The following is a 13,363-nucleotide window of genomic DNA, read 5'->3' as shown; positions in this document are numbered from 1 at the left end:
GAAAATACAATTAGAGATTAGCCCATGGAGTGCATAACTGGCAATACATCAGCTACAAATCATTTTAAAAGCATGTAGCTGATCTAGCCTCCTTAATTCCTTGAGTTGTTGATTCCAATTATCAGCAGCCAAGTAGCAAAAGGTTTTTTATCCCAGAAGATTTCTTACTTTTGGATACAATAAAAGTCAATTTATTCGATGATTACTAGGACATGGGCAGTTAATAGGTTGTGTCTGTTCTTTCTCCCCTCAGATACTTCAGAGTGGATCCATTAACACATTTACAGAGTAGACTTAAACAATAATAGCGCTGCTCCTTCTCTGGGGGTACCCAAACCAACCCACTTTTTGTACAGGGCTCTGGGATGTTTTTTACCATTACAGCTCCAGAGGAATTTACATAATTGGTTATGAATAATTTGTAACTTGTCTAAGAGTCTCCATGTAGCTATCTGATTTACTACAGCTTCCCACTCCAGAACCAGCAGAAGATTTTAATACCCTTTTTAATTGCAAGATCATAATTTAAGCATATCAGTTCTGCCTAATGCAGACCATCTCCTCTCCACAGCCTCCCCTGTCCCTGCATCCAGGAGAGTCCTGCAAACAGCCCTGCCCTAAGTGCAGACCTCTCTTCCCTCCTTTAGGTGTTTGACTCTGAATTATCTGCTTTTAGAAGGGAGGAAGGAAGAAAAACCCTCGTGGTTTAGGTGTTAACCTGCTGCTGGGGTGTCTGCATACCTCTGTGCACCTTTGGTCACTCCTTTAGGCTGAGCACAGGAGCAAGAACACATCCTGCCCTTGGCTGAGGCTGCTGGAGTGCAGCTAGGGAACACTCCAGGGCTGGATGGATACTCCAGGACAAGGGTTATAGGGAACACAAATCACCTTCATCAGGGCTGGGGTGATGGAGGAATTGACAGTGCAGTACCAAAGATTTGGGGTTGGGACAGAAATCTGCATTTAAACTGCTCCTAAGCCCTCTCAGGACTCTGCCCCTGCCATGCAGGCAGGGATAGATAAAATACTCTGATTTTGCATAGGTGCAGATAAGTCTCTTGCCTGCAGAAATCAGAGACCAAGCCAGCAGCTGAGGCAGCCTGAAACCAGTGAAATGAACTGGGAGAGCCCCTGCACGGAGGGTGTGTGCCCTGGCCTGAGTGCTCCTCCCAGCAGGGCTCACCTGGGCCAGGTGTGCCTGCTCTGTGCCCAGGAATGCTCTGGTGTCCCAGTGCTGGGATCCCCATGGCTGACCTTCACCTGGATCTGGGAATTCTCCTCTCCACAGAACCAGCTCTCTGCCAAAACCTCCAGTTTGGAAGAAACCAGCCACCAGATCCAGAGTCACTGAGCACCACAGGCTGACTGCACTGGCTCTGTTTCCTAAGAAAATGGCACCAGAAAAAAAGATTCCACATTTTCACTCACTTGGAAGGAAGTCTAAAGCACAAGGCTGCAACAAACTTCCTCTCATTTTTTCCCTGTAAGATTTTTTGTTTCAGCAAATGGAATTTAGGACTGGGTCACTGCATTGCTTGCTCCCACAAGAAGCCTCTTCATGTAGCCCATTAATTTATTAATACTTCTGCCCCCCAGTTCAAGAAAATCACAGGAACATTCCTAAATCTGTTTAACTTGAGGCAACTGCTAATCTTCAGCTGCCTCCAAGTGGCATTTTCAGAGACAGAGGCCATGCTGGTGTGCCTTACAAAACACTGGTTTAATAAAAGATGTTATATCTCTCTCTCCAAATTTCACTATGCAAAGGGTAAATAATTGCTTAAACTCAGTGTTTAGTCAAGAGAGCTTCATTGAGGCAAGTCCCCAGTGCCTAAATGCCTCCTCTGATTTGGGGCTGAGCTGGCCTTTGCTGTGATAGGGCCTTTACTGGATTTTTCTCCTTCAGCTACACTTCCTTTTAAAAAAATTAATCCCATCAAACTACTGAAAGAACCACCTCACTTCCTTCAAGTTTCTTTCCAAACATGTATAAAAAAGATGGCTTATTGTCCTGAAACCAAACCCATTCCAGCCTGTCAAAACCTTTCTGTAAGGCAGCGGCGAGCTGAATAATACATTTCACATTAAATTACACAACTGTGTCATCGGGCTAGCATTAAAGGTAAGTCATTAATAAAAAGAGAAAATAAAGTGGTCCTTAATTATACAAGACATTAAAAGGCTGAGTGTTTTGCTTCTGCAGCACCCTCACTTTGCAAGAATAAACGTTTTAAGAGCAGAGTGAACTTTTCTGGGTGGCTCTGGGGTAATCCCAGCACAGCTCCTGCCCCTCCCGGCTCCTCGGGGTTTGCAAACCCTCCTTCCCTCACACACGGGGTTTGCTTCTGTTTTGTTATTGATGGGGGGCATTTCCAAAAGACTCAGGTGAAAGCACTTAATAGCTAAACCCCATTGATTTTCTGTAAGAACAGCACATCTTGGTGCTTCTGACAAACACTCCTAGCAGGAGAAAGGCAAAGGAGCACAGGGGAATAATCCAGGCATGGAAAGTTAGAGTGACAGGGGTGGTGGCAGGGACCAGCAGCAGGGGATGAGGGACATGCTGTCCCACCTGCTGCCAGGTAAACCCACACCTGGGGATCCCCACAGCCCTTCCTCAGCCACCAAACCCACGTGGGGACAGGGTCACACCTGCACGATAATTCCTGTACCCTGCAAGTGACAGCAGGAACTCCTCTCAGCTGAACTCCTCCAGGAAAACCACCACAGATTTAAAGCTTTTGGGGACAGCCATATTTTAGTATTTTTTAATTTTTTTATTTTTTTTTGCCTGCAGAACACCTTTTCCCAGCAGAAGAACAGTCCTCTCTGCATTCCTTCCTGGCTGCTCCTTTGCCCTCCAGCTTCCAGAAATGCAAAGTTTCTGCGTTGAGACCCTGTCACCCCTCAGGGTCTGAGCCAGCCTTGCCCTGGGGCAGAGAACTGAGAGAAACACCACTCTGGGAGGCTCCCCGAGAATTCCTGGGGTTCCCCTCCAGCCCTGAGCCAAGCAGAGAGCTCCCACTGCTCCCATGGGATGCCCACATGTGCAGGGATAACCAGGAGGGTGCCACAGCAAAGGCTTGGGCAAAGAAGGGTTAAAGACAGCCGGGAACATCCGTGCTGTGCCAAGGATAACCCTGCTCTGGCCACGGAGCTCAGCTCGGGGCAGGAACTCTGCATTAACCTGCTTTTGAGGACTCCAGGCAGGTAGGCTGCGGATCCTCCCCGGGGGCGGGTGGAGCCCGACTTCTCCAACAAAAACAAATTGGAAGGAAAATTTCCAAGGAAACATGAAAGGTTGTGAAAAGTGTTGGTTTGGGTGGAAAATTTTTGTCCTATTTTTCCTGAAAAACCAAACGCTTAAAAACAAAAGTGTTTTTTTGGCCGAACCCCTGGGTTTTTCAGGATTTGAATTTCTGAACCATAAAAGGAGCACTTTTCTTGGGAACAGCAGATCAAAAAAATCCCCCTAAAATTAATTTCCTTTTAGTTTGCATTTAAATTGTCTGCTTTATTATGGCACTAATTCTAGCTTTTTTTTTTTTTTTTTTTCAAGAAACAAACTCTTCAGCATTGCTTTTATACCAAGATTCAGAAGATCTCTGTGTTGTGGATACAGCCTTTCATCAAGGAGACTAAAATTTTCCACAAAGTTTCAATGCTGGGGAGCCATTTAAGGCTTTGACTCACGTAGCCAAATTGGCCAGGAATTAGTTTGTAAAGAAAACATCAGGGATTTAACCATATGCACATCCCCAAATCACGCCTCTACAATCTAATCAAGTGTGTTTCTTTCTGTAAATGCCAATAGAATATTTGGTACATATTAAAGGATGCTAATAAAATGTGCAAGATGAAATGAGATTCCTGCCCTGGACACAGTGTGTGCCCCTCCTCTGCACCTTCCACGTTTCAGCAGCACTGCACAACAAGGAGCATGGGGTGCATTGAAATTAGTTTTAAAACTGGAGGGGTGTCTGGGTGATTTCCTTGTTAGGTGGCACCTTCCCTCTGGTGCCTGCTAAATCATCCTTGCCAAACATTATTTACCCCTGGAGCTAATGAAAATGCTTTGAAGAGCAAGTCTCAGCATACCAAGTGTTAAATATTTCACATGTGCAGGGGTAGCCTTCACATTAAAAGATGTCTCCTTTACCTTGGAGTAATTAACACATTTGAACTATCCTGAGGTTAAAGGAAAAAAAAAAAAAAAAGTATAAAACCAAAACAAAACAGAAAAAACCCTCAAGTAAGGAGCAGATACCTGAAGTTCACCATGCAGTGCTAACCCCAGGAGATCATGGGATGGGTTTGCTGGGTGCCCCTCACAGGGAGAACCCAATGTCTGTCTGGGCTTCCTTTTATTGCAGAGAAGCTTTGCTGAACTCAGAAATGGCCACTGATAAAAAGAAAATAAATGGATGGATGGATGGATTGATGGATGGATGGATGGATGGATGGATGGATGGATGGATGGATGGAGAGATAGAGAGATAGATGATAGATAGATAGATAGATAGATAGATAGATAGATAGATAGATAAAAGAACTTTTAAAAGGGTGGTCTGCACCCCCTACATAAAAGCAGCAAGAGACAGCCTGAGAGGGCCAGCCAGGGGAGGTGGGACTGGCTACCACAGGATACAACAGAGCAGCACCTCCAGTTCTTTTCCAGATGCCAAAGCATCTCCCATGCTCTCTCCTGCCTGGCTCTGCCAGCAGCACACTTCCTGCTCCTCAGGAGCCTTCAGCCCCAAGAAAGGAGCACATTTGTTAGAGAGTCCCCAGCTAAAACACCAACAGTGTGTTCTGGCTCCATTTCAGATCAACTTCCTTTCCACCTCTGACCCCAGCAGCCTTGGAAACTGTAAGTTGTGATTCATGTGCAGACACTGCTGTATTTCCATTAGTATTAAATACTTATTCCTGCCTGTCCATGGGGTGGTACAGGAATTACTGCAAGTACACATCCCCAAAACATTCACACAATTCAGTGAGAGCCTTTCCTAGGGCTGGGGATGGTAGGAATTACCCAGAATAACAGACAAAGCTTTGGGCTTTTGTGTGGAACAGCTTTGCACCAGCGCAGCATTTTCCATCGTGGCCAAGATGGAAATCAGGAAACCAAACAAATCATGGAGGCTTTGTCCATGCAGCCTTGGGACAGGACTCCCAGCAGGTGGATGAGGATCTCCTGAGTTTCCTGAGCAGCTCTGGAGCCCTGGGAGGAGCAGCTGGTGAGTGCAGCAGCACTGCCTGTGTTGCTGCGCCCAGCAGGATTCCTGGAAGCTGCTCCATGGAGTGGTGCTGGCACTGGTGTTCTGCCATTTCATCAGCCAGGTGCCACTGAGTCTGTGCCCCTGACAGCTCCTCAGGGAGGAGGAACACAACAACAACAATGTGGTGTTTTACAGGACATGGGCCTTTAACCCCAGGACCTCAAATCCATTTTCAGATGTTCATTACGCCACAAATTCCACACGGGTGGAGATGGTCACAAATATCCAGATCAGCACAGCACTGTAAACTCTGCTCTCATTGTAGAGACAGGATCTAAGATGTCATGGACAGGTTAAGTGTCCTGGTTTGATTCCCAGGGATAATAAGGGTAGGCTGAAAGTAGGTCCCCAATATGGAAAGGCTAAGCCAGGATGGGTTCTCCAAAAAGCTTTCCAGAAAACCCAGCTGGGAATACCACAGTGAAAGCTACAATGTGCTGAAAATAAAAACACACCTGATGCCAGGCCTGAAGGTCACCCTTTTTAAATCCTGAAAAGCCAATGACAGACTCCAGCACAAAAGCAGGAATGTGGAGTGCCTTGGTGAAAGCCAGCACCACCAAACCTCAGCAGGGCTCACCTTCTTTGAGTTCCCTCGCCACAAAAGTATCCTGTAACTTCAAAAGTGGAATGAAATTCAGGTGCCTAAACTCCCCCTGCTCTCTCATCTATCCCTGCACTCAAATCCCACACATGGATCCAGGGTCAACCTCAGCACACGGAGCCAGAGCTCCTCCCTCCCAATCTTCCATGGTGCTTTTTCCTGCAAGTCTGTCAAGGAGCTCAGATAAGGAATTATTTCCCTGAGCTCCCAATTCAGCATCACCGTGCCTGAGCAAGCTGCTCAACTCAACAATTCTTGTTTCAGAGTTCTAGAGGCCAAGCCTAGCTAATCTTTCTTTCTAATTCATTCCCCAAATCCCTGAATAACTTTGGTTGCCCTGCGCTGCCCCTTCCGCCCGCTCCAACGCAACGAGGGAACTAAACCCTCACACAATGGCCCACGTGTTTTATTTCATGTTCCCCACTGATTCATGCTGAATGCTTCCATACAGAATATCCACATGCTTTGCACTTAATGCTTCAATATCTATATCTATATATACACATATATACTGCAGTAACCTCGCTGCTTTACTTTACAGCTGCCAGTTTGTGCAGATGGTCGCAGAGTATTAGTCACCCCAACATTCCCCTCCTCCTCCTCCTCCTCCTCCTCCCAACTGCCTTGTTCTCAGTCAGCATTTCACATGGCATTTCCTTTCAAGGTATCCATGGCTATTTTTGGCCCCAGAGTTCCTGGTATATGAAATGCAGTGAGCCACATCCTCGGCTGGTGTAAATGTGCACAGCCCTAATTCGGTCAGTGGAGCTGGGCCAATTCACAGGAGTGGAAACAGTCCCATAAATCTGTTATCAGACCAGTACATTAAGGCAGCTTGTTTAAACTACTTCTGCTCTGGTTGTATTTATTTACAGATAACCCACAGCAGGTAAGGCTGATGGCCCTGCACCACAGCAGGTCAGTCAAGCACTGCTCTGCTATTACTGAAAAACCTCCTCTCTTTGGTCTCCTTTTGTCTCAACAGCAATTTGTTTCAAGCCCCAAAATGGGTGAAGACCATTTTAATGGAAAAGGGAAACAAAAGTGTAGCTAAAAGTGAACCTTGCCACACCTCCCCATCCTGAACTGTTTCCTGGTTGTGACACCCTCTATTTTCTGTCCAAAAGCCAATTTTTTGCCAGTCTCTAGGCTGGCCTTTCAGAGCAGCCTGTTTCATACAGAGTCTTCCCAAACTCCTGGTAATCCAGCTCAGCAGCAGCTCCATGTACTGTGCCTACAGCCTGGAGACACTGGAGAGGAGCAGGGCACAAGGGAAAAACCCCAACCCATTAGACTCTTGCCTGAGTTCCTTAATGCTTTGAGGTGAATGATTTAGGCTGTAAGAAAAAGCCTCCTGACAACAAGATCTATTAGTGTATGGAATAATCTTCCAAGGGAAGTGATGGAAACATTGCTGCTTGGCACACAGCTAGTGTTTGTCCAGACTAGTTTTTAAATATACAATCCTGAATTGGCAGAGGAAAAGTCTAGTCGAGGTAGTTGCTCTTATCTATCTCCATATTCCAGGATAAATCAGGTCATCTCCTTTGTTCTAGTCTAAAAATTGAGGAATGCACTTAAAACAATTCATGCAGTTTTAATCAGCTATGATCTCCCTTTTATGATCCACATGGGTTGTATCTTATTAAATTAGATATATCTAGCTGTTTCTTTTTAATCATCAAGTTTTTCTAATATAAGGCAGCAGCACTGTCTAGCACAGCTGGCACAACCAGGGCTGTGAACACCTTGGGGCCTCTCCCTGGCTATGCCCCAGGCTCCCAGGTAAGTAAATAAACCTCTGCTTAAAAATAAAATCAAATCACTCCCTAATTTGTTTTTTGTCACTCACAGAGCCTGAGACTGACTTTGAAAGGTCATGAGTGTTCATGGCTCTGGATAAAGTCTCCAGCTGAAGGGAGCTGGGGTAAATTTCTGAAAGAGAAGGACTCAAAGGCATGGAGATAGCACAGCATTTTTGCAGTAAAAAAATATGGAAAAAAGATCCATACTGCAGGCTGAATAAAGATAGAGAAGCACTGCATCCTGAGAGTGGGGATTTCAGCCACATTGTTATTTTGAAAGATTAAATAATAGTTATAATGTTCAAAACTGGGGAGGAAGGTGAGTCTTGCAGAGAGTTTTGCTTTGAGAAAGACTGGTAGCTGCCCATTCTGGGAAAAAAAAAAAAAAAAAAAAAAAAGGAAAAAAAAAGAAAAAGAAAAAAAAATGAAAGAAAGAAAGAAAAAAAGATAAAAAGGAACTTACTGCTCCCAGTCCAGCAGCCCTCCCTCCCCAGCAAAGAGGTCACACACAGGATGTCAGTGATGACCAGAGTGCTCTGCACATCCAGCTGGGCAGGACATGGAGGCAGCACTGGAAAATGGCAAATTCCTGCCCTTTGCCTTCTTGAGGGCTTTGTGTGTGATCCCAGGCATGGCACGAGCACACAACCCCTGTGAATTCCAAAGGGCTCCTGGATATATTCCCTTTCTTTTGTACAGGCCCCTGAAGGGATGGATTTGTAGCCACCACCCTCCAGTGCAAAGAACCTCAATATCACAGGTCACCAACTTACAGCATCTGCCCTCAACAGATAAAACCTCAGGTAGGAGGTTCTGTGAAAGTCTGCCCATTTCTTATAATATTTGAAAACCTTGAATTCACTGGAAAGAACTTTTTTAGTGGCACAAAATTGAGAAATAATAAATATACATTGGGACAAATGCAAAAAATGATAAATAAGATACAGAGCAGCCATTCCAGCAACCATAAATTTAACTGTATTTTCTTTCCAAGGTCTCTATACCCGATCTTATCTCCTGTAGGAGACTGGTTTTCTTTCTCTCAACTCCCAAACACTCATCTATTGTTTTGAAAATGAAAAGCCTGACAGCAGAACAGGACGTCTTTAGAAGAACATGTCTGATATGAGAAAGTCACAGCAACTCTGGTATTGCTGGAGATTCCAACCACTGTTACTTAGTTTAGAATCTGCACCATTACTCAGTGTCAAAGTTGGCCAAATTGTGATTAAAGAGTGTGCAATGGGTCAGAATACAGGCAAGATGCAATGGATTTAATATTTGGGGGCACTGAGCAGTTTCTTGAGCAGGAATGCAGAATTGAAAATAATGCATGTTTCCATGAGTAGTTATTTTGTAATTTTGGAAGGGGTTTGTGAGCTTATTCTAAATAAGATGGCAAGGGGAATTCATGAAACATATCAAAGCAGATGAAAGTATTTTGGTTATTTTCAACTGTACCCTGTAGCTACTTTTTGTGCAAAATAACAGAATTCCTAACTCGATATTCAAAGGGACAAATGTACTTCTCCCCACAGTGAGGAGGTGCTCACTCACTGGTGTCTGCAAGCAGTCTGCTCTTATTTCTGTGTCTGGAGCACCAGTGCATTTAGTGAAGGAGATCTAGCCCTAAAGGTACACATATGGATCTCTGAGTTCTCTGGAAAGCCAAAGCTATTGGGGGCTTCCTGAGCTCTTTGTTATCACTTTGCAGCATCTGGCTCGTGGTCAGCTGTTTCATGTTACTGACTTCTACATTTGTTTCTGAAGAAATTAGCACAGCTTCCTTCAAATGCTACATTCTGCAGTGGTTTTGGTTTTGATTGGAACATCTCGTTGTTCATCTTGAAATCAAAGTCATTTATGGAAGCTGCAGAATTTTAATGTTCCTCAGACTCAAAAGCATTTGTTTAACCACCACCAGACAAGGAGATGAATAAGAGAGACTGTCTGCTCTTGATTTAGCAGGACCAGATTTTTAGAAGAGCTCAGCAACCAGTGTCTGTCTTCAACACACTTAAAACTCCCTTGGACAGCCTGGGTATTTATTGGTGCTTAAATGAGAATGACTCTCATGAACACCATCACCTTAGTGAACTGGACAGTTAATACACACTATATATTTCTGCATTTCCATCTGAAGGAGGGGATTTATTCATAACTTCATCCTGCAATTTAAAGGCAGCTTTTGAGTCTCATTATTCCTGCACTGGTTTTATTGTTCACCCAGAAGGGCCATCTGCCCCAGTGCTGAGCTGTGAGCTGTGCTCAGGAATTGCTGCCTCCTGCAAAATGATATGCAGGACAAAAACAAAGAGACAGGATCTTCTTAGGTAACTTTTGTTTAAGCCCTACACAGAGAACAGAATAGATTAAAGCAGTGGGAAAATAAGAGATCAAGTCTTGTGATGTGGCATAGGGCACTCCTTCCAGCCAACCTCATTTCTCTGCACTGCTGCTTCCAAGTGGTTTTCTAGGATACCCCTGAGCAGAACTCATTGTAATAACTGGAGGAAATAAATTAATGGAGAATTACCGCAAGGTTCATCTCCGAGAAGTTTTGATACACAACACTTCCAGGCTGAGATACTCAGCACAGCCTGAGGAATGTGGACTTTCCCACTCCCGACAGACCCAGCGGCGGCCAGTGCCTCCCAGCCAAGCTGGGAAGCGGCTCCACAACCACCAAAAGCAATCCTGCACTTCAGGTGCAGTCAGAGATCAAGAAGTGCCCTTAGACTGAACATTTCTGACAAGGCAAGAGGTGAAGGGAAAAGCATCTGACCCTCCCAGCTGGCAGCAGTGCCAGGCTCAGCCTCAGCAAACTCCGAGGGGAGCTGCAACCTCTGCACTCCCAGGCTCTGTCAAGAAAATTGTGCAATCTTCACATGGAGGAGACAGAAAAAAGGGACAACAGGGGAATCACAGCCTGAATGCCACCCTAGATACAGAGAGATGGCCCACACATGTGCAAACCAGAACAAAAGCTTATAAAAAATTATATTAAATATTTTCATATTGCTTCTGTCTGGATTCTCCCCAGACAGAGTCCCCTCTTGGCAAAGGGGTAGCTCATCCCTGAGCATTATATTAAGTCTTTTCCAGACCAAGATTTAGGCAGAACTTAATTGGTGCTGGTCTTTAGGCTGACTGTCTGTATGGACAAAATGTTTCCCACTTGAAATTATTTTGAAACCACCATGACACCTCTTCAGCCACAGGTACACCTGGTACTTCTGCATTTAAAAAAAGCAACACACACCCTCCCCAGCACTCTAAACCCAGATCTACCTCATTTGTACCCATAGGATGCTGGTGAAGTCATCATGATTGCACGGGATAAACGAAGGTTGACGTTGGCCTGTTTAAACTGGGATTTTTTTTAAACCTGTATATTCTTCCCATTGCTAAATCTTTTACAGAGGCTACTAAGGCAGAGAGAGCTGCTGAGCTAATCCTCTTTGACTCCCTGCCATCCTGGCAGGTACAGCAAAGCCTAAGGTAAAGTGGAGCATCAAAAGGAAAATTAATGTCTTCTAACAGCAATTAGAGGAAATTATTTAGATATAAATCTTGTTTTATATCTTCTCATACTTGTTTTTCAATCTTTCCCCTTTGATTTTTTTTTCCTTTCAGGCTTTTCAGAAAGAAACATTTAAAATCCATCCTGTAAACCAGTGGCATAATTAGCTGCATGTTACACCTGGTATTTTACTCTTCTACAGAGTAATTCCTTTGAGCTTTCTTTTTTACTAAGCCCCGAGGTCTCCTGAAACTGAATCTACTTGTTCTCTCATCTGCTGGCTGACAGGAGCCCAAAGCCAGGCAGGGGTTGTAGGGTGCCCTCCTGCCACCCTTCTGCACCCCCAGCCTTGGCAGAGGGTGACCAGAGGTGCCAGCTGTGCCCAGGCCTCCCAGGGCAGGCAAATTCACCTCCTGGCTGCCAGCACTTGGCCTGAGCCATGGAGCAAAGCATGTAACCTAATTGTGCTCTGATAACATCAAACAAAGTCTCTCTGATCCAGCTGCTGGCACGCAGCCACCCTATCTGGGGTCTGATCTGACAAGGCTGCCGATTGATCCCATCATTATCTGCTGCTCTAGGTGTATCATCCACACCAGCCAAATTCCTCCAGTTGCTGCTTCTCCTTTCCAGGGAGGATCAGGGCTGGGGCTGGCACCTTCCCCTGCTCAGCCAGGGCAGGCTCTGCTTTCTGCTGCCCCAAAAGGCTGGCTGTGCCCTCAGAGTTAGCACAGAAAGTGCAGAGACAGGAGGGAACAGCTCTGTCTTGTAATGTGGATGGTGCCAGGTCCGAGACAGACACAGCACTCTGTGACCCATGTGACAAAAAGCACTTTGTTGTTCTCAAACTGCACCTTAAACACCCTTCCTAATGCTCCTGGGCCAGCACCTGTGCTTGGTTCAAAGTCCAGGCTGCCCAGCTCTGAGCAACAGCCAGGCAGGAGCCCACTGGGTCAAATCCCTGTCTGGCTCTGAATCTCATCCCATCCCATCCAGCAGGCCAGGCTGCTTCTCCATGGATGGGAAAATCAATTGCCCAGAACAAGCCAGCTTGTGCTGTGCCATCTTCTCAGATCCGAAATTTCCATTTCCAGAGCCTGCCCAGCACAGCTAAGCCTGCCCCAACCTCCCAGCTCTGTCACACCCTCCAGGCCTGGCTCATGATGTGCAGAAAATGGCACTGAACCTTTTGGGCCCTGTTTCCATTTCCCTGTTACACTCACAGGATGACTTGTTGGTAAAAATCTCAGCTTTTTGCAGCTCTGCACACCTGATCTCCACATCAGCCTTTCCCTGGAAATGCCTTTCCCTGGAAATGCACCCCTGTTACTGCCCACAAAGGACAAGGCCTCACTTTTACCATTCCCTCATAAAGCACCAGGCTTCTTAAATCCTGCAACAGTCTGAGACCAGGATTTCCCTCTGAGCACGAGCACACAATTACTCCTGCTTTTGGGAAGGTAGAATTGGACATTTTTCTGGAGCCAGCCTGCAGGGCTGAAGATGCCCAAGGCCCACAAAAAATGCAGATCCAGCCAGGCCACTCCTCATTCTGAGCTTTGCTTTTGCTCCCATTGAGAGGGTGAGGAGAGCAAGGCAGGGTTTAAAGGCTCAGAGAATAAAAAGGGGCAGTCACAGAATCACAGGATGTCCTGAGGTGGAAGGGACCCACAAGGACCAATTCTGGTCAACCACACTGTAAAGCTCTGCAGACACCTCTGGGCACTGAGCTCCTGGTGGAGCCATTCCATTTGTGACATATCCCATCTCATCAGTCCCCAAGGAATGAAGACAGCACAGGGGGATGTTTTTCCCAAGAACAAACATTCTCCTCCTTTTGTAACCCTGAGTTACAGAAAGGGCTTGGCAGGGCCAGGAGATGCTGGACCCATTTTGGCACCACTGATTCAGGTCAGCATTTCATCTGGCCACCTCCTGGCACTTCCCAGAGTCCTATTTCAAAGTAAGCTATCCAAGGTAATTTATGTGGTTTATATGCTTTATTTTATCCATATAAATCATGAAACAAAGTCCATAGGGAACAGGCACTCTATACTTATCATAATATGTAACTTAGTTCCCCTGAGACTGAGTATGTACAGAACAGCTAATAAATGGTTCAAAAAAAAACCCTAGGTCATTAAATCTT

Source organism: Oenanthe melanoleuca, chromosome 19 (genome assembly GCF_029582105.1).
Source record: "Oenanthe melanoleuca isolate GR-GAL-2019-014 chromosome 19, OMel1.0, whole genome shotgun sequence".
Classification (NCBI taxonomy): domain Eukaryota; kingdom Metazoa; phylum Chordata; class Aves; order Passeriformes; family Muscicapidae; genus Oenanthe; species Oenanthe melanoleuca.
The sequence above is the reverse complement of the archived record's forward strand: the minus strand, read 5'-3'. Positions refer to the sequence as shown.